Source organism: Callospermophilus lateralis, chromosome 10 (genome assembly GCF_048772815.1).
Source record: "Callospermophilus lateralis isolate mCalLat2 chromosome 10, mCalLat2.hap1, whole genome shotgun sequence".
NCBI classification, from domain to species: domain Eukaryota; kingdom Metazoa; phylum Chordata; class Mammalia; order Rodentia; family Sciuridae; genus Callospermophilus; species Callospermophilus lateralis.
The window spans coordinates 63,184,893-63,212,414 of record NC_135314.1 but is presented as its reverse complement, the minus strand read 5'-3'; the positions used below and the strand labels follow the sequence as shown (position 1 = coordinate 63,212,414).

General features: G+C 33.7%; 1 protein-coding gene across 8 annotated transcripts in view; it reads right to left on the bottom strand.

Moving 5' to 3' along the window:
• Zbtb20 (zinc finger and BTB domain containing 20) overlaps positions 1–27,522 on the bottom strand; it is an 815,137-nt gene that overhangs the window by 403,221 nt on the left and 384,394 nt on the right. Inside the window, exon 1 of one of the 8 annotated variants that reach the window (XM_076869017.2) lies at positions 27,008–27,065. The exons of 6 other annotated variants lie outside the window; for them this stretch is intronic. The gene's annotated coding sequence lies outside the window, so the exon portion shown is untranslated. Of the gene's footprint in view, positions 1–26,497; positions 26,838–27,007; positions 27,066–27,522 lie in introns of those variants that run through there. One more of the 8 variants, XM_076869014.2, reaches the window with a different exon arrangement.

Genomic DNA, 27,522 nt, shown 5'->3' with positions numbered 1-27,522 from the left:
TAGGGAACTGAGATTTAAGGACATAGGTTCTGTTATCAATTGATTGTGTCTCCCAACATTCATATGCTGAACCCCCAACCCCCAATGTGACTTTATTTGGAGATATGGCCTTTGAAGAGGAAATCAAGTTAAATGAGGTCATAAGGTTGAAGTCCTAATACAATAGGACTAGTGTCTTTATGAGAAGAGGAAAAGACACCAGATGTGCTTATAAGAGCACAGAAAGAAAGGGGCATTTGAGGACACAGCAAGCAGAAGGTCATCTGCAAGCCAAAAGACAGTCTGCAGGAGAAAACAAACTTGTTGACTCCCTGCTCTTGGACTTTCAGCCTCCAGAACTATGAGAAATAAATTTCTGTTGTTTAACCCACCACCTTGTGGTATTTTATTATAGCAGCCCTAACTGATTAATATAAACTCTAAAATTCTCACAACAGTCTGCAAGATAGGAACTGTTTAAAGCAACTTTACAGGTACAGAAACAGACTATGGGGTGGGGGGATGTTCAAGAAATTACCAAGAGACAAAGAATCAATAAACAGTATTTCGGAAATTTAACTCATATCTATCCTCCTGGAAATTATTTTTTTCTTCTGTTTTCCATCTTTCAGCACATAGGCTGTTACAAAGTTAGTTTTTATATTGACTGGACTATTCTTGTAGATTTATAACTGCCTCATGTTCTACTTGTTGCAGTAACAGAAACCAACATAATTTATCTTTTATATAGCCGTTATATGCTTGAAGATAGCTATCACATTCTTTCCTTCTGAATTTATAAACAAATCCCTTTACCATTCCTCACATCACAAAGTTTACTTTTCTAACACCTTCCTCACTTACTCCTTAAGATGTTTCTATTTGCTATTTTTCTTATACCGAATTGTTTATTCATAGTATCCCATATATTTCATGAGCAGTCTTTTTGAAATATATTACTTCATTTGTTCATTTAAAAAAATGTTTTCTGGCTAGATGGAGACCATCATTCCATTCTTCCAAGATGTCTTGGGAACTTGATTACTTTGTTTGGCAACTCTTTTCTGTATCTGAATTCATGATATCTGAAAATCTGATGAGCATACTTTCGTCCAAGTTACCGAAAAAAGCTGGTGACCAATATAAGGCCTAGGATGTCCACATAATATACCATAGTAATCCTCTCAACTCTGAGTGATGTTTTTGCACCTAATAGTCTAGTCATTCAACCAGTTCCCAATCTATTTGTACTTCAATAGTAACTAAACTATCTCTACACCTAAACCAGGAGCGATCAAATCACATATTGTAGATGTGTTTTCATTGAAGCCATTCTGCTTTCTGGCAAGCACCTCTTTTTTCAGGAAATCACAACACATTGCTTTAAGATTTATTTCTTTTATAATCAATTCTAGACTTTTGCTCAGGGCTGACAACAAGCTGCTTTGTCCTCACCAATTGCCTTTTTATACTTTCTGAAAATTTGAACATTTTCACATCTCGAGTTGTCTAACATTTTTCTTTTCTTCTCAAATACAGTTGTAATAATTGATGATCTTATGACAAATCCTCTCACTATCCATGAGCTCTTTTTCTTGTTACCTTCCAAGGAAAGAGTCACTCGTGTGTCATCATGAACTGCACCCAGAGATGGCATGCTGTTCAGAGATAGATCTGCAAACTGGAACTGTAGAGAAGAGGTGCTCTCCTGAGTCCCTGAATATGCTTGTAGAGAATGGACTGTAAGGACATGAGGCTGAGCTCTCATTGACACACACATGTCTCTGCATGACTTTAATATTTCAACTCTAGCAGTGCTCCTGGAGAGGGTGCCATTTTTTTTTTCTTTTCTGTTTACTCTAGATGATTTCCTTTGCCAAAGATTCAAGACAGCTTTGTGTTTTTCAGTCTTTAGCTGAAAAAGGTTGAATAATATATAAAACTTTTATTTTTTCATGAAGATTTTGTCTGAGGCTAGCATGTCTCTTGACCTTTACCTAATCAAGAAAAGTTGTTGGGCTGTGGGGGATGGGGAGGCAGGTTGGACTTTAAATGCACAAATCAGTTCTAATAAAAACACTGAAATTCAGGTGCCTGGGGTTAGAAATACTGGAGGGAATTCAATTATACTAATTAATATTTAAGAAGGGCTAGAGAGCACATACTGAATGTGGGAAACTAGGCCAGTCAGACATGAGCATATGGGGAGGGCAAGATCAACAGATAAAAGTAACAAACAAATCATACATAAATGCTCCAACAGGAATGAAATAGAGAATATAAAATAAATGTTCCAACAGACACTGAAGAGGAGGTAAAGTAAATGGTCTACCAGACATAAAAGCAAAATGTTCCAACACACACAAGACATTTTATTGGTTTTATGTAAACACATATATTATAAAAATGATTTTTCCAAATAAGTTAGTAGGAAATGTTACCCATTTATAAAAACAGACTTAGTCTAGGTTGTGCGCATTCACAGCATACTATATTTGCTCTCATTTCCTCACTGGCTCATCACATAGGAGACCCAATATGGCTTGACTTTCACAATAGGTAGTTCTTAATGACTAAGCCCACATGGATACACAAAACTTGAAAGAATGCCAAAAAGCTGCAGAGGATTCCTGGTTCTACACAAGTTTTTCTGATTCTGGCTGTAATGTGATTTAGTTGGTGTCACAGCTTATGCCACATTCTGTCTCTGGACCTGTTTTTTCATTTGTAGCCTAGTCAGTCAACTGCAATTTTTGGTCAGTCTTTTGTACTTGTAAGCTTTCCAGAGAAGGTATAATAGTGCCAGAATTATGTTGCTTCCACTATGTAAGTGGTTCAACTATCTTTTCCCATCTCTTTTCTACCTCAGCCCTCTCTCCTTCCTCCATCATGGGAACTTTAAAAACTGGAAGCCAAGAGACTTCACTGAATTGCCCTTTTATATTGTGTATCTTCAGGGTAAAACATGAAGTTTTGATATATTTCGGGTTACTTTTGCTACCAACATCATCACACAGAGGCGGAAGTAGCAGCATGGAGTAGATGAAGGAGGACTAAGACTGAGAATTGAGCTCCTCTGCAAATTCTCTAATACACAAATGGTAACAAGTAACTTTGGACAAACCCTCTGTGTCAACCTGTAATATCAGGCTCACAGAACAAAGCGAAAAATAAAATTCTTGCTTTTCAGAAGCTTAGCTTCTAATTGAAGAAATATTTCAGGTATGCCCAAGCTCAAAAGACAAAACATCTGTAAGGGTTTAAGTTATTCATAAATAACATAGGAACAAAGAGAGAACATAGGGCCATTTCTTGAAAATTGGCTTAAACCATATTACTGGTTTCCACACTGTTACTTTGTAAGTCCCTAGACTTACAAAGATATGGTTATAAAGAGCTGCTTGAATTGTTAAATATTTAATTAAAATGTACTTTAAATTTTTATTTCAATTTACAATTATGATTCAAATGGCCTACAAATTGAAATACATAACTTTTAAAGACACATTGGATATCAATGTGTTATTATAAGTTAAATACATATAATAGGTTAGCTAATTTTCATGCAGGCCTCAAATTAAAGCTCTGAGTTTGGAAGACAAAGTATTTGTTAAAAAAAAAAAAAAAAAACTAACAAAACCAACTCTTTCTATATGTTTTATGGTTTAGATGTGAGGTACCCCCAAAAGTTCAATGTGAGACAATGCAAGAAGGCTTAGGGGTGAAATAATTGGGTTATGAGAGCCTTAACCCAATCACTGTGTTAATCCCATGGTGGGATTAACTGAGTGGTAACTATAGGCAGGTAGGGTGTGGCTAGAGGAGGTAGGTCTTTGGGGTGGGCCTTTGAGGTACATATTTTATTCCTGATGAGTGGAGTGTATCTATCTCTATTTCTCTCTCTCTCTCTCTCTCTCTCTCTCTCTCTCTCTCTCTCTCTCTCTCTCTCCTCTTTCCCTCCCTCCCTCCCTCCCTCCTTCCTGGCACTATGTTCCCAGCAACTTTCCTCAGGTACACTCTTTCCCTATGTTCTGCCTTGCATGGGACCCTGAGGATTGAAGCTCCATCTATGGACTGAGACCTTTGAAATGTGAGCCCCCAAATACACTTTTCCTACTCTAAAATTGTTCTTGACAAGTCTTTTTGTCACAGCAGCAAGATAAGATGACTAAAAGAATATTCAACTGCTTATGTGTCTCATGATTTTTCTGATACTGCATAGTACTGCATTCCCCACAAAAATACACAGAATGCTGAAGACAATATAATAATTCAATAGGTTTTCATTTCTTTATATATTCACCATAATTTTCTTACTGATTAATCATATTCAATGTGATAGTTTGAATTTATAAATTAAATATATTTTAATAAAATAATACTTATTATATATTTTTAATTTTTTATTGTTCTTTTTAGATATACATAACAGTAGAATATATTTTGACATATTATACATACATGGAGTAGAACTTAACCTATATGTAAAGGCTCAATAAAATTCAGTTAGAAAAGACAATTTTCCTTATTGTAAAAGAAATATGACAAATCTCTAGATCAAATAATCCATATGATTCTTCTAACTCAAGGCAGTATGATTCTCATGTTTCTGTTTCCAGGCTGCTCAGTTGCGGAATTTATTGATTTGCTGGCTTAGGCTACTACATACAACAGATATACTGTGTCCAAACTGAATTTCACAGACTGTTTACTAATTCCTTTAGGTTTAAGAATGATTTTTTTTCTTGAGGCATAGATTATCATAAAACTATCACATCAAAAGAGGTTACCTTGTTTTAAATTTATGTAGTACATGAAATTTATAAGAAATTAATGTATCAGTCTAAACTCTAACTGGTCATAACTAAAAAATAAATCAATGGAAAGTCCTTAATCACCTAAGAAGGTCACATTTTTACATTAATACATAATTTGGGGCATATTCAGATATTTTTTCATTTACTCAAAATTACATTGAAGATTTCAGAAGACTTTTTCCTAAGGAAAATCAACCGTTACCTAAAGTTAGGAAAAGAGTAAACCACAAATGGCTTTCTACCATTACAGAGACAGAAAATTGCAAACTTAAAGAAAGATCCATTTTCCAAATTATGAGTTCCTCTTTTCTATGGTAACATTTAAAGGATTCATAACTGATGTGTAAGCCAGGACTCAGTTGAGTAAGGTCTTTCATGATCTTTCTGTAGAGTAGTTCAACCAGAATTATATGTGCATTTGTTTATTTTTTAAAGGTTGTCACTCAAAAGGTATCACAGTGTAAAGGTTCAGAACACACCTGAGTTTCTATTCCAGCTCCACATTCTTATTTACATGACCTGGGCAAATCATGCAAACTGGCTAAGCCTCAGTTTTCTTTTATGTAAAATAAAGGAAATAATACAACACCTATTCTCCTGGATTTGTAGAAATAAATAAATAAATAAAATTGTGAATTAATGTTGCTTACAATGTTGACTAGCAAATGAAAAGATAGCAATAAATATAAGTTGTTGTTATTAAAAATTTTAAATATCTAAAAGCCAGTTGTTTTCTTCTGGTTAATTTATCTATGACCTAATTTTACTCATGACTGTATGTTCTCCTCATCTGGAATGATGTTCTATTAAGTTTTATTTTTCTTAAGTTCTAGAATGTTCTCTAATATTTCTTCATCTATGCTTCATTTATCAGAATTATACTGCTTATGATATTTTCTCATTGCTACTCAGCAGTTTAAGAGAAAAACTCAAGAACTAAATGCTATGAGAATTTATTGGGAATAATGACTACCACAATTGGGCAAAAATGGACATTATTAAAAATAAATCACACCAAAGGAGAGCAGCTGATTACAACAGCTGGAAAATTCTGTACATGGTGGGAATCAGTAAACTCCAAAGAAACAAAAGAAAACTAAATGAAAAGCCATGAAATGTACATGATTTACAAGGGAAGCCCAGGCTTAATGGACAGGCTCTGAAGATTACAGGAGCCAAGAGAGTTACTTTTGAATGAAAGACTGGAGAGGACAGTAATACAAAAGGAACTGGTGTTCTCTGATCAAATGGGAACTATAATTAAGAATAGAATGAGACATAAAATAAATTAAAATTTTTATTATATTAGATTTCTTTATTGCATATCCTGCATTAAGGGGACAATACCTGCTTTTGGCAGCATAGATGGATTGTTTAACAAATGCTTTGTGGTGATGGCAAAAGTAATGAGGATGATATTTTTTTTAAGAGTCAAAGTTAGAAATTCATGGCCAAGACAAATTAAAATTAGAACTTGTATTGTCAGACATAGGGCCAAGTTAATTTGTGACACAAACATTTCTCTTAAATAGAGTACTAAGAACTTAGTGGTTTGAAAAATATTTCATGCAGGTAACAAAACCAAAACAGTTGGCTTAGTGCAAAAATGACTACAGATCAGATGTGTAACTTTTTGTCTTTTGCCTGGATATGGAACTCTCTCAACTTCCATGAGCACTAAATTCACTTAAAAACTAAAACGAAAGACACTGCCAAGGAAATTGAGATGGTAATGTAACATTACGCCTGAGAGCATAAACTATCAAGACAGGATGAACAAAACCAACTGAAATGGAACAAGCAAACTTAACGCAAGTCAAGGAAGTTTTCTACAGTGTTAAAATAAAATACTGCAAAACAGAACCCAAACTGCTATTCACAAGAATAGCAAAGAATTTTTCTCAGAATATATGTGGGTAACTTCTGTGAGATTATTTAAAACATGAGGAAATTTTTCATAATTGCCTTTTGTTTCCAAATAAATTTTTAAGACATTTCTTAAAACAAATAAAACTTTATCAGATATAAAACATTTAAATTACCAAAAACAAAAAGCTAAAATCTGAAGTATCACAAATAGTGTGTGCATACATGCACACACACGCACATCAGTCAAAAATATTATATAACTGTCTTCGGAAGACAAGGTGAAATATTTTCATGATATTCCTAACACCTTAATTTCTTGAGAATAGATCACTCTACTTTGCCGAAAACCTGAATTTCATTATCAACTGGTATTTAATGTGTATTTGTTTCAAATCTTTATTTAGGAAAAAGAATTCATTCCCATTAAAATATGAACTGTGCAACATTCTAAAAGTCCTAAAAAGAAAAATTTCATCCTTTCTATTAGGTGCTCTTGATTTTTCCAGCAGTGAATATTTGAAAAATAACTTATTTAGGAGTATGATGTTATAGTGAATATAGTCATAAGTAAACATGATAATTTAATATATGATTTTAAAATAATGTTTCCATTTTATGCTACTAGTCTATAAATAATTTTAAAATTTTTCATTAAAATGCCTTTTCATCATCTTTGATATTAGTTTACTAGATATGGTAAATATATTTGTGATTTAAAATAACAATAATGCATTTCTATGATAAAGAATAAATCATCCCATTTTATTTTGATAAATCTTTTTAGTTGATATCATTTCAAGTTAGGCTTTTTTGTGCTGCTTAATTTTATAATTAATAATTCATATTTTTGTCTTTCTTCTCTCACTCTGACAACTTTTATTTTTAATCGGTGGGCATGTGCCAAATTGGTTTGTTACTTATTTATAAAGTAAAATGACAAGGGAATTGAATATGTGGAATAAGAGAGAGATTTTCTTTCAGATGACAAAATTTCTTAGTAATGGGGATGTTTCTTGATTATCCTTATGGACTCAAGGATTTTAGAGCAGTTAGATCAGATGTCATAATCTTTGTATGACAACATGTGATAAATACATTAAATGAAACTGTTCATTTGTTTTTAAAAAAATTCATTTTAGTTTTGCGAGGACATCTGGGTACATGCAAATAAAAGAGAACACAAAATACCAAAATTTGTAAGATTATCTATTCTGATAGACCCTATAATTCCAATTAAGTAAAAATTCTGACAAAACAGATCTATATTTGTGTTCTTTCCTAAAAGCTAAAGCATGCAAATTTAGTAGGAACAAATTGAAAAAAAATTCAAAGATATGGAATTTCTACTGAGAAAAATAAATTGTTTTGCCTGTGGGGTTTTTTAGAATATTAAATAATGTCTTCAGTTCTGCCTATAACCAGAAACAACATATCCTGAATGATAGTGCAATGAATGACCATGACAGAAAATTCATAGTGTGGTCTCCAGAACATCAGCAACCAAAGCTTAAGGGAGTTGGATCTAAAAAGAATCACAGGCTGCTCAGGAATTACCATGGAATAAGAATCCGCAGGGATATAGCCCTAGAACCTGCACTTACAATTAAGTTTGAGAATTAGACTGTTACCGCAAAACTCTTCTATCCCACCACAACTTCCCATTGTCAGAAAAGCTCTTTAAACTCATCTTTTGTGTCAAACACAGATAATTCAAGTAACATAGCAATTTTGATCATGATATTTGCTTCCTCAAAAACTCCAGTGTCTCTGCTTCCTTCTATTAGTTTAGTCCAACATTACTGGTCCTACTTAAGTCAGACTCTTCCCTTAGGCTCTGTCTTTGTGGTAAATTTGTGCAAATCTTTGAGGCTTTCATATTGTTTTGGCAGTGTTCAGATAATATCCATCATTTGGAACTAGAGAATTTTTTTAAATAATTGGCTCCCAAATCCCGCTTAAAATTTGACCAGTATTTAGAGATTCTAATTGTATGTACTATTTAACTATTCAAAATAATTTTATGACCTTAACTATTTTTATCATTATTAAAATCTAGGAGGTTGTAAGTTGCCATTGAGTCAGATGTGGGAACTGGTGCATAGGGAAGTAAACCATTTAGTGGCAACTCAAATTTGATGGCAACCTGAACTAGAACACAGGCATTCTTTTGTCAAACGACCAAGCCTTTCAATCTTCTCCTTGGGGAGACCTTCCCCTGCCTTGTGGAACATGTGCACTTCATGGGCTCTTTACCTATCTCTTTATCTATGAGATGTTTCATCTGAACTTACACACACACGGTATTTATCTTTCGAAAACAGAATACAGAAAAACCTAATTGTACAAGTGTGTAAGATTATGCAATCTGAAGTTGTTAAGTTAAAAATAGTAATAATAACAATGCTAATGCCTATCTTGTGATGTAATATTTCTGAAATTGTAAGAGTTATTTTTTAAATCATTTTAAATTTTCATAATTCATTTTAAAATTTGGTGTTAGTGTAGGCACAAAGAAGACAATTTACTACATATTAAAATTTACTGCTAAGCATGACTACTACTTGGTTAGCTGTATTTCACTATTTATAACAATGATGGCAAATGCCTTGTCTAGAATCTTATTCATAATAATTACTATATCATGAAAGAAAATAGAAACCATTAGAATAGAAATAATGCTCATAAAATGGCAAATTTTCAATGGAACTTTACTGAAAAGATTATTTAAAAGATGTTCCCTGTGGTTAGAAAGGATACACACACACACACAAAACACACACACACATATACACACACGTGCACACACATCAAAATGTGCATATTTCAGTTTTTAAGGAGGAATTCCAATATATTTAGTAAGCACTTTCACTTAAACGACTTTATAAGATTATTTAAAATTGGAAGCTAATTTAAAATTTGTGTTCTGGGTCTCCAGAATTTGGAATGGGGAGTGAGCAGAGGGAGAGTAGAATGATGGAGGATATATATGTATTTGCGTGTGTGTGAATTTAAATGCCCCAAATTTAATGAAGAAAATGTTAACATTCTGTGTTTACATATTTTTGTTTGTAAAAACTATTTTTCTGTATAACTGGAGTTTATGTGGTATCTATCATGACATCCTTTGAGAATCCCTGTAAATACCAACATGGATTTTTCCAAATGAAATCTTCCATGATTTAGGCTTATTAGCATCTAAATGAATGGTTTCCATTGATTTGTCTAGGAGAAGAAACTTGGTACTGTTTAGAGAATGATCTTTTTCATGATGATTGCCAACAATGTTTCCCTATCATCAGAAAGAAAACTACAGAAATACAGTGCATCAGATATGCACCTAGATAAAAATAATATCATAGATTCCAACTGGTATCTGAGAGGTGAGGACAGGCTGAGATGGACTCCTTGGTTTCCTTCTGTCCAAAAATTTCCTGTTTCCCTATTTCCTATGGTTACCACCACTGAACATGTTAAAATCTCAGTAGGGACTCTGTTTCAACTTTTCCTTTCAAAACAGAGTGAAAAAGTTTAATGGAAAAAAAATGTCCCTTCTATCTCCATGCCAGGCACAGTGTAAGATCCACAAACTTAAAAGCCAGGCAAATAGTCTTTTATGTGCCCCAAAGTTCAGCAAATGACCTACTGCTACAAAAATCCCCCAATTCAGGCATGTGACCTGACTAATGTGTGCTGTGAGATGAGTCAAGGAAAATGGAACCATCTGTACTATTATTGGACAGTCAAATCATTCCTTTCTGTCCATTCAAAAACATAATTTTTACTTCAAGAAAGATACACAGGGTAGTTTTTTCAAAAAGGAGCTAAGTTTTTAAATTGATGATATAGGATGATATGGAAGGTATAACCTAGCAAACATGGATAGAGATAATCAAGCAGGCTTATAAAACCACAATTGCCTGGAAAAAGAAATGTTACCCACTCTTCTGTGCACAAAGGCTCAAGACTCATAGGAGAAAATCAGGGGGAAATGAAGGAATTAGCAGGTTTCAATCGTCTTTAACCAGTAGGGTGTGGCACCTTTTCTTCTCTTGTATGAATACTATCAATAATTGAACTCTTATTGTGGATAATGACAATAAAATAGCAATCAAATGTAGCACCATGTTAGTTCTGAACACATTTGTAAAGCTCTGCCATTTATTTCTTAAATCTACACATTAACTACCTATCATAGGGAGATTTCAGTGGACTCGTTGTATTTTACAAGTTTCAAAATTCGTGGGCAGGAGAAAGACAGAGTAGTAACAGTTGGTAAAATATCATAGTAATGGTTGAACCTGTCAATGACTGTACTTAACTAAAGAACATATATGTATGAAGAAGGACAAAAAGGCACTAAGCAGGATTCTGCGGACAAGGTGACAGAAAATTATCTATAGAGGATCCCAGGCTATTTTTCCTCCATTTCATAAATTAAATATTCTCCTCACTTTACATATAAAAAATTGAGATGAATAATAATAGAAGCTAACATGAAATGGATGCATACCATAAGTCAGGTTCTACTATGTCAAACACTGCAATGTACCATTTTATTTAATTCTCACGAATATCCTGCAAGTGTTATTATTTGCATTTTGCAGATGAGAAAACTGAAGCCAACAGAGATGAAATAACTTGAACAAGTTATACTTGCATAATAACTAAGTAGAAGAGCTAAGATATAAACTTAGGTCTGATTTCAAAACCCAGACTCTCAAACACTAGGCCAGTGGTTTTTAATTCGGATTCCACATTAGAAGCATCTGTGCAGCCTTTTTAAAACTCAAACCCTGTTCCAGGACAATTAATAAATCAAAGTTTCTCATACATGGGTCAATACATGGATATTCATCTCAAAGCTCTCTGGGTCACTGTGATACCCAGCATAGGTGGGAAGCCACTGCAGTATGTGTGAGGTTGCAGTAGAACATGATTGTCCTCAGTTTCTTTGCAATAGCTTTTCCCTGGCCCTACCATGTTCACCTTTTCATGCTCTTTCATTATCACTATATGGAAAAGTAGTATACATGGGGAAAATTTTCAAAACGTTATCAGGATTTGGTCACAAGTCCAAGAAAAGAAAAACCTGTTCACATTAATCTATAGGCTATAATGAATAAGAAGATTCAGGTTAATTTCTCTCATTCCCTACAGGGAAGTATAAGGCTACCTAAACTAATCACTAAAATTTGGAATAGCCTCCTCTCCTTTCACAAATCCAATAAGAGTAACTACTAGTTCTAAGAAGAAGAGACCCAATTACCACTCTCTGCAGTACTGTTCTACTTAGGATCTCAACGCAACTGACAGTCATCCAAAACACAAAGGTAACGTGAAAATGTCTCTAGTAGAAGTGAAGAAAAGATGTCTGAAGTGGGAAGACAGTAAAATTTGAAGTCAGAAGGTCTAGGTTTGTGTCTATACTCTGCTATTTTACTGCCATGACATGAAGGAACGCTAAACCTTGATTTCCTTTTCTCGTACATCTCCCTGAGGGCAGTGATTCAAAAAGTGTGGTCCCTGTCAGCCTCACCTGGGAACTTGTTAGAAATGAAATGAGCAGTTTCTATCCTAGACTTAGAATCAGAGTATGTGTATGGGGGCAGGGGTTGTAATGTTCATTTTAGTAAATCCTCCAAATGATTCTGATGCATTCACTTCCATAGGGTTGTTTTATAAAGACAGAATGAGATGGTACATGAAACGTTAGTTTTACTTACTATCTACTTAAATCAGAAATTTCAAGTTTTCTCCTAGAAATATTTAGAGAACTAATGTCATAGCCTACTTTCGTTAGTTAATAACCTCATTTCTGAATTTCACTTTGAATGTGTAGATGAGGCACAAGTCAACCAGAGGTTATGCAATTAGCTTGGAGTCAAAGAGAAAGCAAGGAGTAGAGCTGAGAAAGAAACCCCATTGTGAACTTGATTTTAATTCAATCAAATTGTTAAGGTACCAACCACTCACCTTCCTCTATAATCACAATGAACCTTTTAATAAACAAGTTTCTACCCTCCATATCCTCTTAGCCTAAGAAATACAACAGTAGTTTCCCCCCCTCCCCTCAAAACAGATTAACTTCTGTAGCTCTGGACTAAACAGCTCAAAAGTCAACAGGAATGACAAGCTCTGACAGTGAGAAGGTACAACTGCCCCCACACCTCTGTATATGAAGTGCAGAGAGTACCTGTTCCTGACCTCCCACTCCTGATTACTGCAATCGTGGAAACCATGATAAATAAAAGTGCTTACCTTTGGGTTGAGTTTCTGTTTAAATATATAGACTTCTATAATATTATTTGGATACTACAAAGCATAAACTGAATTTTAGTAGATGCTTTGGGATGGTTTTCCCCCACTCTCCTGTCAGAAGCACTCTATCTTTTTACTGTAATTTATCTGATATAGCTACTAAGATGCCTGATACTTTTACATGCAAGGGTGCCGAAAAACAAAGAGCAAGAGAATGGGTTGTTAATGAAATTCTCTGATTGTAAAAAGCACTTTGGAATGATCAGGTGGTAAATAATAGTAAGAGGAAATAACATAAAGTGCTTAGGTGCTACAGCAATAGACACCATAATAAATGCAGAAGAGATCAGACATGAATAGAATTTGCATTTTATGCAGCTGCTGTGTGTGTATATAGAATATACAGAAGCTAATTTTTCAATAATACTGGTAAAATATTGTACAAAATCTATTCTTGCTGTCTTCTCACTTTAAAAGGCATTATATAGAAAAACACCCATCTGTCCTAGTGAAATGGTGAATGTGTGTAAAGAGGCTGGAAAAAGAGCCTCTTTGCATGCATGAAATAAAGAGCTCAAATAAAAGGAGAGAATGAAGAAAATAGTAACACTATTAGAACAGCTATGCAGACATGCACAAAGGCGATCTTTGAGAAACATCACAGATAAATAACTCGGTTAATGTGTGGCAGCAGAATTACAATAAAGATATATGGTCATATACTAAAAATACGGACATGTGTTCTCTCTGTTTGCTGGGCTATTTTTATAGTGTTGCTTGTTTTTTAATGGAGACAGAGAGGAGAAATAAGAAGTATGGTTTTGCTGTTTGTTGTTACTGTTGCTGGTAAGTTTAGCTATAATACTAACATTAACTCCATACCAGACTCTCCCAGCAGTTCCATGAACTAAATATTTACCATAAATTGTCCTCAATTTTCTTATTTTCAATGCTTGTTCATAACCCAAGTGCCTGTTCACTAAGTATGCTAGTACCTAGTCCATGGTTACTCCCCTTTGAAAGAGATGAAGAATGTGCTTAGAGTCAGGGAGATTCCCTTAGCCATTTGGGAAATGTCTGATTAGGATTCTGAGAAAATAGAGACACTATAAAAGACTACCAAGTAAATACAATAACACTGAATACTGAAGATCGAATCAGCCAAAAGGTACAATTCTTTCCCTTCCTTTGTTCTGTTCCTTTATCAAATAAAAGATCATGTCCAGATTTTTTCTATAGTTGGACTAGCACATCCAACTATATTTCAAAATATCTCAGATTCCCATCTTAAAAGAAGAAACAAACTTCCTTAGAGAAACTCAGAAAAAACAACTCTGCATATTCACAAAACTTTCATGTATTTCTAGCATAGAAAAATGAATAGAGAATGACTAACAGATGAAAAGACTAACAATATAATAATAATAAAAACTACATTAATAACAATGCTCTGGGTTCTAGAGCATGATTAATCACAGATTCACCTGTATTGGAGACTCCAGGACAGGAAGGCCATTAAGCTATATTTCCATTTTCAGGATTCCTCCTAAGTCAGACTCTCCGGAAAGCTGTAAATGCTCTCAGAACAGACTTCAGTAATGAGATTGGAATGAAAACTGGGACTATGGTATAAAAGCATCTCCCTGCCCCTTGTTCTAAAAGTTAACTATTAAACCATGTGTCGTTCATCCTGATTTGGTTTACTCAATTCTAGAAACAAGGACGTGTTGCTCATATTGCCCTGGGCTATTGAACACCTAGTGAAGCCTTAGTGAAGACAGTGTTCTTCCCAGCAGCCCTACCCAAAGGGCTGCTATTATCACACCGTCAATCCTCTGCTGCAAGTGAAGGATGGAAAGCATCTTCTTTTGAAGAATAGGTTCTTTCCCTCTTCTAGATTTTTAAGTTTCAGTACACTCAAAATTTTCAGAGCTTAATTATTTTTCCCTCCATTCTGGTTTTTTTCTACTCTAGTTTATTCTTTTAATTATTTACAGGCATGCCTGTCTGGACACTTTCTTTCTAGTGGAACCTAGCTGATTTTTTCAACACCTTTTAGTGGAATGTGATAATAGATGCATGAAGAAGGGGAGCTGGTCTTAACAGTATTTTTTGGTTTCATCTGTGACAGAGCTCTTTTCCCTTTATTGATTTTTCTCATGCCCTGTCCATTCTACAGCTTAAAATGCCTCAACAGTGTTTGAAAAATTGGTGGTTAGTCACTGTGCAAACCATTTCTCAAAACAGTTGTTGCAAGCTTCATTTTACTCTGTTACAAGGAGAGTTTTGTTAGGATTGGTTTCGTTTTCTTTGTGGAGTCATGCTAGCAGAGAAACATACTCTAGAACATTGCTTCTAAACGTGGTATGATTGGGACTATGACCATACTGAATCTATATTCAAAATTTATTAGTTCAGCCAAGTGAAGATAAAGGGAATAAAGAAGTCATAAGTCTTCAATATTTTTCACAAACATGATCAATTCACACAAATGTTAAAATTTACCAAGCAAATGATTCCCTACTTTTGGAAATACATATATTTTTTTTCTTGTCAACAGTTCTGGGGAGTGGTGAGGGGATGGGACATATAAGTAGAATTTTCCTACATATTTTTATAATACTATCTTATTACCTATACAATACTTGTGAAAAGAAAAGGTTACAAACAGCATGACAGGAAGTCAATTTTGAATAGATTCTAGAACAGAAAAATTTGACTTTATCTGCTAATCTTTTAGATCTCTTGTCAATTTTCACTTATATTTCCAGGACTCATTATTTTATTTTTTCTTTCTTTAGTTTGGTACTGGGTATTGAACTCAAGGGCACTTTACCACTGAGTTACAACCCCAGTCATATGTGTGTGTGTATATATAGATATATCTATCTATCTATATATATATATATATATATATATATATCATATATATGACATATATATTTCTTTTCTATTTTTAATTTTGAGACTAGGTCTTGCTAAGTTGCCCAGGTTGGCTGTGAACTTGTTATCTTTCTGCTTCAGCTTCCTGAGTTGCTGGAATTAGAGGCATATGCCACTGTGCCTGGCTCAGGATCCATAATTAAAGGGAAGAATAAAGGTTGAAGATATTTGGGATTAAGAGAAAGGTTAAAATATCTAGTAAAATTCAGATATGTAAAATATGATTTTTTTTGTTTAAGCATACAGAATTTGTGGCAGTTCCACAGTGATTTTTCTTTTCTTATTTTGACACAATTAAAAAAGCATGAATTTTAGCTCAAATTTTTAGCTCAAATTCAGTCCACAGCATTTACTCAGTATTTCCCCTTTCCTCCTCCTTCTTCATGTTCTCTGTCCTCTTCTTTACTGATCTTTCTGCTATTTACTATTAGAGTTTTTTTTTATTGGCTCGTATCTTGTGGATATACATTATAGTGAGGTTCACTGTGGTATATTCATATAAGTACATAGCAGTATTAGTTCAGATTCATTCCTCTCACAGTAATTTTTGATACATACACAAGAAAAGTTTTTGAAACTTCAAAAGGTGAAAGTGAAAAACATCTAGCTTACTTTAAATTTAGAGCAATAAAAAATAGGAAAGACATATCAAAATTGGTAACTTTCAGAATCTGAGAGAAGGAAACTGAATATTCATTGTGAGAGGAAGGGTGAACATGAGAGATGCAGCCCAGGGAAAACATTCCTGATATGTAATCCAAAAGCCGAACATCTCAAAATAAAGGTTTTATGGTTTTCTTTTCAGAAGACTATTTGAAGAAAGATTATCCTGGGGTTTTTGTTACAATTTCGTTCCTGTCTTTCTTTACTTTCTGTTTTTTCTTTGTCATAGTTAAAATTTCACTCTAAATTCCATAGAAATTTCAGGACACAAATGAAATAAACAGTAGTGACAAAATTACAAACTTTGGTAATTTATACAAACTCCCAGGCCTTGTTCAAAGCAAAGCTCTTGGGATCTGGAGTGCCAACTGGTGAATTCAATGGTGCAGATGAAGAAAGGCAAAGCAGGACCAAGCACTATCATGGAAAAATACTCCCGATTTGAAGGACAGTCTCATCACTGCTTTACTCTTTGTGGCAACAACTGCTGAATGATATGTCCCTTTTCTCAATCACCCTGAAGAAAAAAACAATGATTCTATTTTTTTTTTGGCATGTGTTTTCTAAACTATAAAGTGCTATATAAAATGGCATTAATGCCCCATAAGAGAAACACATAGGTTGATGCTGAATGGATTAAAAATGTATTGTGTTCACTTTAAAAAAGTAGTGAACAATTATAATAATTATAGTTCTTCATAAAATTTGATGGGAAAAAGGTCTACAGGGTGCATTTGAGGAGAATCATGAGAATTTAGTTTTGGAAAAAAAAGATGGAGACAAATGATAGGAGGCTCTTGTAAGGAGGAAGAAACCCTTGGTTTAGGAACCACTCATTTCAAGTCCCAGTTTCTTCAAAATTTGTAAACACGTTCCCTGAAACCAAAGGGAGAAGCAAAGGAAGTTGCCTATTGTCATCTGGAGATCTAGTGAACCCAAAGCTGTGAATTCATAGTTCAACAAAATGACAGCACAATAAAATCTCACCATCATTTTGGTTCTTTATTGAAATGGGCTATGTTCCTTACTAAATTATATCACAAACTCCCCACAGCAAATAATGTAAATCCATAACCAGACATAGGCCTATAGTAATGGAGAAAAGAAAATCTTTAGAGTCTTAGAACTTTGGCATCCACCATTTAACAAGTCACATAACTTCTATAGGTAAAGATTGTCTGATATATTAAATGAAGATAACAGTAACTATTTCACTGGATTGTCTTAAGAATAAAATATAAAACTCTTGCCAGAGAGGTCACTCAACAAATGGCAGCCAAATCACCACATGTAGTAAAATCCAAATGAAAAATATTTAGTCAGGACTGTTAACTTGTGAGGTAGATTGGGTATCCATGCTACAAAATCCATTAAGGCTAAATAATTTGGTCATTTCAGTAACAGTCTTTAGAGATATTTTTTTCTGAATGACATTTCCCAAAGGTCAAGCTAGCTTATGGTTATGTGGAATTACTACGTTTAAAAGGAAGCTTTATTCGGTTCATAAAATAAATCTGGTTCCCCAAACCCAGGATCATAAAGACCTTCTACCATAAAGGATAAGAGTGACATTTGAAAAAACAGACTTTAAAGAACTATAGTAGGAAATGAATGCAAATTATCAGGATGACAGCAAGTGCCCCAAGTCAAAGCCACATGGAGAAGAAATATGTCCTATACAAACAGCCTGCAGATCAAGAAGAATAGAATGACACTTTTAAACACTCAAGAGAAATGGAAGAGTAAAGAGAAATATAGAGCTAAATAAGAATATTAGTTAAAAGTATTAAAACCTTGGACTTTATAGTGAAAAGTAAAAAAAAAAAAAAAGTGATTCAAGAATACACATCTGTGGGGAGAAAAGCAAGAACAGAATTCCTAGGCACTGAGAAGCATTTAGGAATAAAATTCTTAAATAATATATTACAAGGTGGTGCTAGCTACAGAAAATACAAATATTGATGGGTTAAATCAGGACTGAGGAAAATATGAAGCCAAATACGGGCAGCTCTGAGGGGAAAAAAATAGGCAGCTTGGTATTCAACTGTCATCACAATTCATTTGTGTTTCACATCCCACTGTTTGTGACATTAACAGAATTTCGAATTTAGCAATGAACTATTTTTATATTGTGAATCTCTGCAGCCATTTTCCATATGTAGCTACAATTCCAACTAGCAATAATAGCCTTTGATCTTTAAAATGCTTCCAATTAATACTATTCAAATTAGAGGTCACCTAAGAGTTTTCCAAGTTAATTCCCTTTTCTTACTATTTGAAGTAGAGTGTGGTCCCTGTTATTTATTTGCTTTAATTCCATATTATTTGGCCATTTTGGTAACAAATCCTTGGGCCATCTTTGCTTTTATTGTCATTTTTCAAAAGATTAAGTTAGTTTTGGATTTCTGGATTGCATTTTCATTTAACTAGAATAATTAAAGCAATCTTTTCATGCAGGCATTTAAATAGATCAAATTTATATATACACTTCACTTCCTACTGTGTGTCAAACATTAAGCAATTTCAAGTGTCATTATTTACATACTCATATATATTAATGAGCTTATGGTCATTGTACACAGGGCTTTTGTGTTGTATTGTTGTGGTTACTGCTGTTGGTAACAAATATCATTTATTGAGTATTATATACCAAGAACCCTACTAGGGGTCATACACATACAACAATGAAGATATTATTGATCCATTTTCCATTTCAAGACTTAAACACACACATACATACACACCAACTTGTCTATGCTTATGTAATTTGTAAATGGCAGAGCAGATAACCAAACATGGAGCTTACTCTATGTAACTAGTGTCCATGCATTTCTCATGATATAGTTGTGCTTTCCATACCAATGTAAAGCTGCAATTCTGAAAAGTTAACAGAATGTGTTGTCAATTGCTTTTTAAAAATACACCGTTATGGCCTGGGGTTGTGGCTCAGAGGTACAGTGCTTGCCTCGCACGTGTGAGGCACTGGGCTGGATTCTCAGCACTGCATATAAATAAGTAAATGAAATCAAGGTCCATCAACAACTAAAAAATATTTTAAAAAATATTTTAAAAATATAAGTCAATTTAATAAACTAGTATGTGGCATCTGCTAGGTTAGTGATCTTCGACTATCATGAACAAGACACAGATCTGAAATTGAAACTTTTCCTGAAGATGTTCTCCCTAGATAAAATTATATTTCTAAACTATCTTATCATCAATGTATAATTAAAGGTGTGGCACTATCTGAAAAACATTGGGCTTTGGATTTAAAAGTTTCTTTTAATGTAACAAACTTAGTTAATCATGGATTATTGAAACAAAATCTGTGACATGAAGGGCAGTTAAGTCAGATTTAGACATCATTTCTACCAAGAAACACAAATGTAGTCTGCAAAATATCATTAATATACTGAGGTAAACCACATTATAATTTTCATCTATAAAATGAAGATTCTTAATATGTATTGCAAAGACAATATCTCTGACCCATCCTTAGTAGAAAATGTGTTTTGAATTGTTTTGTCAGTAGTAATAATGGAGTTGTACTGGACAAAATATATTTTCAGCAAGTTTCCCTGGTAATAAAGTAATTTTAATAGTCATAATCAAAAATAGTAATCACAGTAGTAATGATGACATTTATTGAATATTTTGCTATCCACCAAGTACTATGATTAACACTTATATGTATGCACTGTTTTATTCATTTCTCAAAATATTGCACACAGTAAGTACTATTAATAATCTAATTTTATAAAGAGATACACTGAAACATGGAAGCCCAATAATTTGTCCAAGATCACAGATAGAAAAGAAGTATAACCAGGATTTGACCCCAAGGAATATGACTCTCATGTCTACTCTTGTGACAGGTGTTATGATGTTTGCTCAGAATACTGCATTCCTACTCTTCAATCTACATCAGTGGAGTTGGGGCCTATGTAGTTTGAAGCCCAAATCTGAAGACAGCTTAACTCAAAAGTTTGAGTCGCTGCTATTCATATTTTCTGCCAATTAAAATGCTCCCTTCTGAGAAGCACTGTCTGGCTTGCTAGACCCTAGAACATAATACATGCTTAAAAAAAGTGTCTGATGAATGTTAACAATGGTTTTGCTAAGCAGTGAGTTAACAAGTAAACCTCCTCCCCTTTTAAAAATGTTTTCCTAATGTCTAAAATATTTTCACCATGGTTATATATTACTCTGTTGATCAAGGGAAAAATCAGAACTTAACTTCAAAAAAATTCTTTTTGTTTTATTTTACTATTAGGTTTTTAGTTTCACTTTAAATTTGCCCTGGGAAGCCTTTCCTGTTGCTCTGTTGGCTAGCCCTTTCTGGCTTCCATGTAACCTTATCAAAGCCATATACAATAGTTAATTATCAGTCTTCTCTATCATAGGTTAAGTCCCATGAAGACTGCATAAATTACCTCTAAGAACTCTCTGTGTCCTGCATGTCCACCACTCAGTTCAGTGAAAAAAACCCAGAACACAAATTCACTAGAACAAGCAAAAGATGAAGAAAAATCTTATAGGCAACTATGCATGTCTTGTTGTCCTCCAAGGTAACTTGTGTCTTTCCCTTATATTATCTTCAGGTCCCCATGATAAGGAGCTTCGAAATACCACAGTGTCCTAAATTGACTGGTCTATATTTGGAGGTCATTACTGTTGGGTAAAGGAATGTATATATTTATACACACACACACACACACATACACACACACAGGAAACATGTTTCAAAAATGAAGTACATAATTTTTATATTTATATTATTTTGTTTTTATTTAGTAATTTTATTCCCATTATACTATCAATATCATGAAACTAGAAACTTTATTTTGCTACTGCATTCTTACTCCCTAGAAGAATTATAGCATAAATTCTCAATTAGTATATATTGAAAAGAAAAAAAAAGGAAGGAAAAATATATAGAAGTTCTCACAATATTTCTTATATTCTGGAAATTAATTGCTTCATATATAATGTATCCCTGTTATCCTGTCAGTACCCAATTTCTTGCACTTCTATAACCTGTGGAACACAGTTCCAAGTCAGATGCTTGGGCCCCTGCATACTGTGCCTCATCTGCCAACTAGAAAGGATGCCACCATTTAGGCTACATACAGCATTTCCTATAGACCAGCTGAGCCATCAGAGGGGCAAGGGAAAGAAACATGTAAATCCTCATAATTCCTAGAGCACCCAGATATTTCTCTTTTCTTCTCAGAAAGAACCCTGGTAATACACCACTGATGGATGATGGGAGAAATGAAATTAGAAGGTTCCATGACACTTCCCATTCCAGCTTTTGGGGATAGAGTCTCCCATTGGGGAAATGGAATTTCTTATGTTTTGCACCTTCCACATTGTAGTAGGGAACTACAATATATACTGCTATCAAATGTACACTTGTGGTGATATATGGAGCCTTGAATTTTACTTAAAGAGATTATGTGGCAATTAATAGTTATTCTAATTTAGATAATATCCCAGCAATAAAATTGTCTTACTTATGAGTTTATTAAAACAAGGAACGGGTACTCTTTATTTATCTTTGTAGTTCTAGTACCCAGATCCAACATATAACTTAGAAAATAATAATTTTCAGTAAATGATCTGTAGAACAATTAAGAAATATTTTTATAAAATGGCGAGATGTGGCTTGAAGAGTTCAAACAAATTTAGAATACTTTGCTAAACTAGATTATTCTGTTTTTATTAGCGGCGATCATAATATATTATTGAATATGCATTAGTGTTTTACTTAGTGTTTATATAATGAACCCTCACCAACTGTGGGAGGGAAATCCTACTGTCTTACATTCATGTACTAGATATTTTAAGTCACAATTTAAAAACACTGGTTTTCAAAGTTTGATGTATACAAATAGCATGGGTAGTTTCTAAACTGCAAATCCCTAGGTTCCATCCTCAAGGATTTGGATTCAGAAGTTCTCAAAAGCGCTCCAAAAATTTTTATTTTAACAAGTGCCCTAGTAATCCTGATACAGGTGGTCCTTGCAATACTTATTATGAAATAGACTACTTATTATGTATTAGATAATGTAGAAAAAATATTTATGCTTCACTTTTTCAATGTGGAAGTGAATATTATTCTATTAAATGTGACTTAACCAAAAAATTACCCCTGAAAAGAGTAGGCAGTATGCTAAGACTTCTGAAAATGAAGCAAGGCAGATGCAAGGGTGATAAATATTAAATATTATTATGAGAAATGACTCTTTTTAAAACTTCAAAAAGACTGACAGTATGCTCGAAGTAAAAGTGGAATAAGAATGGCAGCAACACAACAATCTTTTGTGTACAACTCAGGAAAGTAATGTTGATTTCAGAATTTTATTTGATAAAATGTATTCTACTGGTTATTATAAAAGTGGGAGCCTTCCAAATCTTTGATTTGCTATTATAATGTATATGTATATATTTATATGAAGTAGTTTTGAAAATTACCCCTTCACTTAACTCCTTATTTTTCATAATATCTTGGTCTTGTCAACAGTTTAACACATATTTTTTTTCTTTTTCTTCTTCTTCTTGTCCCCCCCCCAACTCCGCCTCCGAAGTGTATGCCCTAGGATTAGAAAGGGATTGCTCTAGTCTACTCCTATATTCACATGCCATGGAAGGTGGTGTTTCTGTGTCTGACCTGACCTTTAGGTCTCTAAAGCCTATAATTATTTTCAATGGGAGTTGTCTTAATATCTTAGCACAGACTTCCCCAAAATTCAGAGTCTATCATTTTTCAAGAGCTTTAGTGATGAATGATAGAAATTATTTTATTATTCTTAGGGATGTTGTAAATTGCATGACTTATCACGATTTTCTTTTTGACTTGGCTGTAAGAAAGTCTAAGGCAACTCTTTATTGAACATAGTATGTGTGCTGATCTCATTCTTGATTGCATTTTTATATCTTTTTAAAAAATATTTATTTTTTAGGTGTAAATGGACACAACACAATGCCTTTATTTTTATGTGGTGTTGAGGATCAAACCCGGGTTCCGCCTGTGCTAGGCGAGCGCTCTACCACTGAGCCACAATCCCAGCCCCACATTTTTATATCTTTATCCTGGCTTATTGCTTTGTTTTATTTTATCTTCACTACCGACTTACTTCCAATTCACGTATTTTCCTTTTGTATCTGTTTATTTTTCTTTGTCAGCCATTTTAATGCTTTCTTGAAATAGGGTGTCAGAAATAACCCTACCCCCCATAAAAAAGGTGTGTGCATGCATGCACATTTGATATATATATCTCATACACATCCCAAATCAAAAATTAAAACTAACGTTATAAAATAAAAGAGATATCTCATAGTTTGGGGGTTAACACATTATAGATTCACCTGACTATTTATAGCATTGTAATTCATGCCAGAACAAAATTAAAATACCATCATGAGAAGATCCATAGGCAATCCAACCCAGGCATTCACAGTACCAAATAATTTTGACATCTTTTAATTCTGAAAATCAACTGTAGCTATTTAAAATCTTTGTTTTCAAAATCTCTATATTAAAAAATTCTTGTCTTAATCCATCTATCAAAATGTATAATTCTGAAAATATTTATTTATTACAAATTATCTATACATGATACATATTTTTTTTACTTAGAATCTTCAAACCAAACACATCAGTTTTTAGTTTACTATTTTATTTCAATCAAATAATTTTCACCAAGCAACAAAAACTGATGTCATCTAAATACTGAAAACTTACATTGTGTTTGAGTTTGTCTAGTTTCTGCATTTTTTTCTGATAATGAACCAGCCAGTCTCAGGACAATTCTAGTAAAACCCAGATAAGATAGAATAATCCTCCTAGGCACTAGACACCTTACATATAATAATCATCTTGAATTGTTCTCAAATTACCATTCTGGGGCTGAAATGTTACTATTTGGGACCTAAATATGATTTTTGTTCTTTTACTAATTTCTGAATTGCATATCCTTCCAGATACCAAAGGAATATAGTAGTGCCACCTCGGAATAATGCCAATTTGCGCTTGTTATTTGTTTTCTGTGACCCTCCCCCACCAGTCTGGGCAACCAATAGCCAATTCATATTTCCATTACATCACAGTTGGATTACAGAAGTGCTCTTTACTCTGGCTTCTGCATGTCTTTTGCAACTCATTTGTAGATAGTCCAGAAGCTAGCAGCTGGACTTCATTTTTGTTCCAACAGTCACCATTTTATTATGTTTCCCTAAGTCACTGTGAGTTTCACTGATGACAAGTCCAAAACCCTAAAAAGTATTTAGATATAATGGGTTAAATTAGAGAGAAAGGATTACCATTAGCTTGCCATAGATTCATGTCACTCAACTATCCATTGCCATTTATTCCCTATATATCAAAAAGGGTAATGATACTATTCTCCCACAGAAGACCAATAAACTACATTGCAAAAGTAAGTGACTGAAAAATATGTTTTAAAATCACAGTGCTGTGTTCTTAAAATCTTTCATAGGACTTTGTTCAGTATTTGAGCCTTTCCAAGTTCTCATAATTCTGTGGTATTCATAATAAAGCAGGCAGATGGTTTAGTCTCTGAACATATGCTTTAAATGCCCCTTTTGCTATTTCAAAATAATGGACCAAATTTTGCCCTCACATAGTCACAAAAACCTTTAAGAAGGCTTGCCTCTTGAAATTTGAGGACAAAATGTAATCCAGTGGGAATTAAACCTTTAAAAATATATTTTCTAAACTTTCTTTGGAGCTCTATTCTACATACTAAGACAGACTTATTTAATCAAATAAAATAGAGTAAGGAGAAACTACTAACTCCTACAATATTGTATGGTTCAAAGGATAAATTAGAAGGCAAAATATGTTTTATTTACTTATATTTTAAAATTCTGATTTTTAAAACCTTATGAGAGTTCCTAACTTAATTCTGTGATTGTCCAATTTTCCATTTTTATTATGATTCCTATTTTTATTACTATCATGTAGATGTTTTATTGTTAAAGTACTTTGCAATTATTAATTAGTTAATTTAGTGTAAATTATGTTTATGCCTTTGTTTTAAATAGATGCTATTCATAGTTATTACAACCCTAACATGTTATTTCACCAGCCAATTATTCTCACTTCAAAAACAGTTTGTTATTGATAAATGCACATTTTCTAGGTTTTCACAGAATATGTAATTCATCCTCAGAGGATATTTGTATTTTGATAATGCTCTTCACATAACCTAACTGTACTTATAAAAGTATCCCTGTTTCTTAATGTCTACATTTTATACATGAGCCTTCATTTCCATACTCATATTTTTCTATGTATTTAAATTTAGTTTTGAAAAAGCCTCTAAACTAGTCTCTCCCATCTTACGATACCCACAAAATCAGTATTCTGATCAACATTCTAGATAAAAAGACCACACAAACGACAGTAAGGAAACTAGCTATTAAAGAGCCAGAACTTAAAGTAACTATTCTAAAACTTTAATGCCTCTTTACAAATTGTTAACAAGGACTAGCTTCGTACTGGTGTAAAACAGTGTTTACTTTTTAAAAATAAATGCATTAGTTGTACCCAAATGTGTTTGACACACTTAAGACGCGTCATAACCAACAATGTTAAAAATATAGATCTTAAAGCAAGTGACCATTTTTACATATTAACACAAATATCTGAGAAAAGTTGAAAACTATTATTGAAAAAAAAGTTGAAAGCTATTACATATTCTTCAACTGATAAATAACTTTTAAGAAAAACCTCTCTCCTTCTCATGTCTCTAACTTTCACAATAAATGCAGCACCGAAACTAAATTTTCAACTTAGAAATATGCTGAGCAGTATTCTAATAAACAAGTTGATTAAAAAAAAAAAAAAAAAAACTCACCAGACTAACAGTCATGCTTCCCCCCTGTCTTTCCCCTGCTTCCCCTTGTTCTTTCACTTTCCATGCACACACAATCACACTTACCTGCACAAGTCTTTAACATCAGTCTATGTATTTTTTTTGAAATGTACTCTGTACCGATGCATTTTTCTGTGTTTCTTTCTAACCCTCGGGAATGTTAAGAATTTAGGAAGAGAGCCACAGCTTAAGAGAGCAATTATTTGCCAGTAAATACTCAATTTGCTTGTCCTGTGATTTTTCTTCTAACTTGCATATTCAATAATCCGTCCCTGACTGCGTCACGAACACAAAAAGTCTTTTCTCCAAAGGAGAACACTTTCGCCAATCAACCTTCAGCCATGCCAGGGCACAGCTCGTCAGGGTGATTTGTTAGCTTTAATTAATAATTCCTCATGCTGGCCATTTTCACAAATAACACAGTGAGACTGGGACGCTGGATGGCTATGATTCAGGCTGATAAAAATACAGTGGAAAGGGGGTGGGGAGGGTGTGGGGGAATTCAGACGCCGTTTATAAACACCTCTAATCATACTCTTTCAGTTTACAATATAAAGGACATCGCAGCTGAATTACCACGTTATGTCCACCAATTTGTCTTCAGATGCAAGCCATATGTTCCTCCACTTTATCTTCTGGGGCCTCCCTGGTGCCAACACCCTCACTGGGCAGAAAACATTTACAAAAGAGGTCTCTAGCCTCTGGATTGCAAAAGTTTATTGCAGAGTGAAGTTGAGAAATCAGACATATACGACACTTCTCAGTGAGCTTGTGTAACAGTCTGGAAACACAGAAGTATGAGTTGTGAGTGTCAGATTTTTCTCTTATCCTGCTGTTCCATACTGGACATTTCACTAAGCCTTTTAAAAAAGTCTCAAACCTCATCCTCAAAACAATGAGTAACAATATCTCATTTGTTCAGGCATTCCACAAACATTTACTGACACCTACCTATATGGCATTCATACTATATTAAAGGCTGAGAATTTTAACTGAAAGTAAGACTTTTTCTGTTAATTGACACAATCCATCCACTTTTTAAAAAATCTATACTTTATGTGCTTGAACAAAACCACCAAACAGGTAGTGTG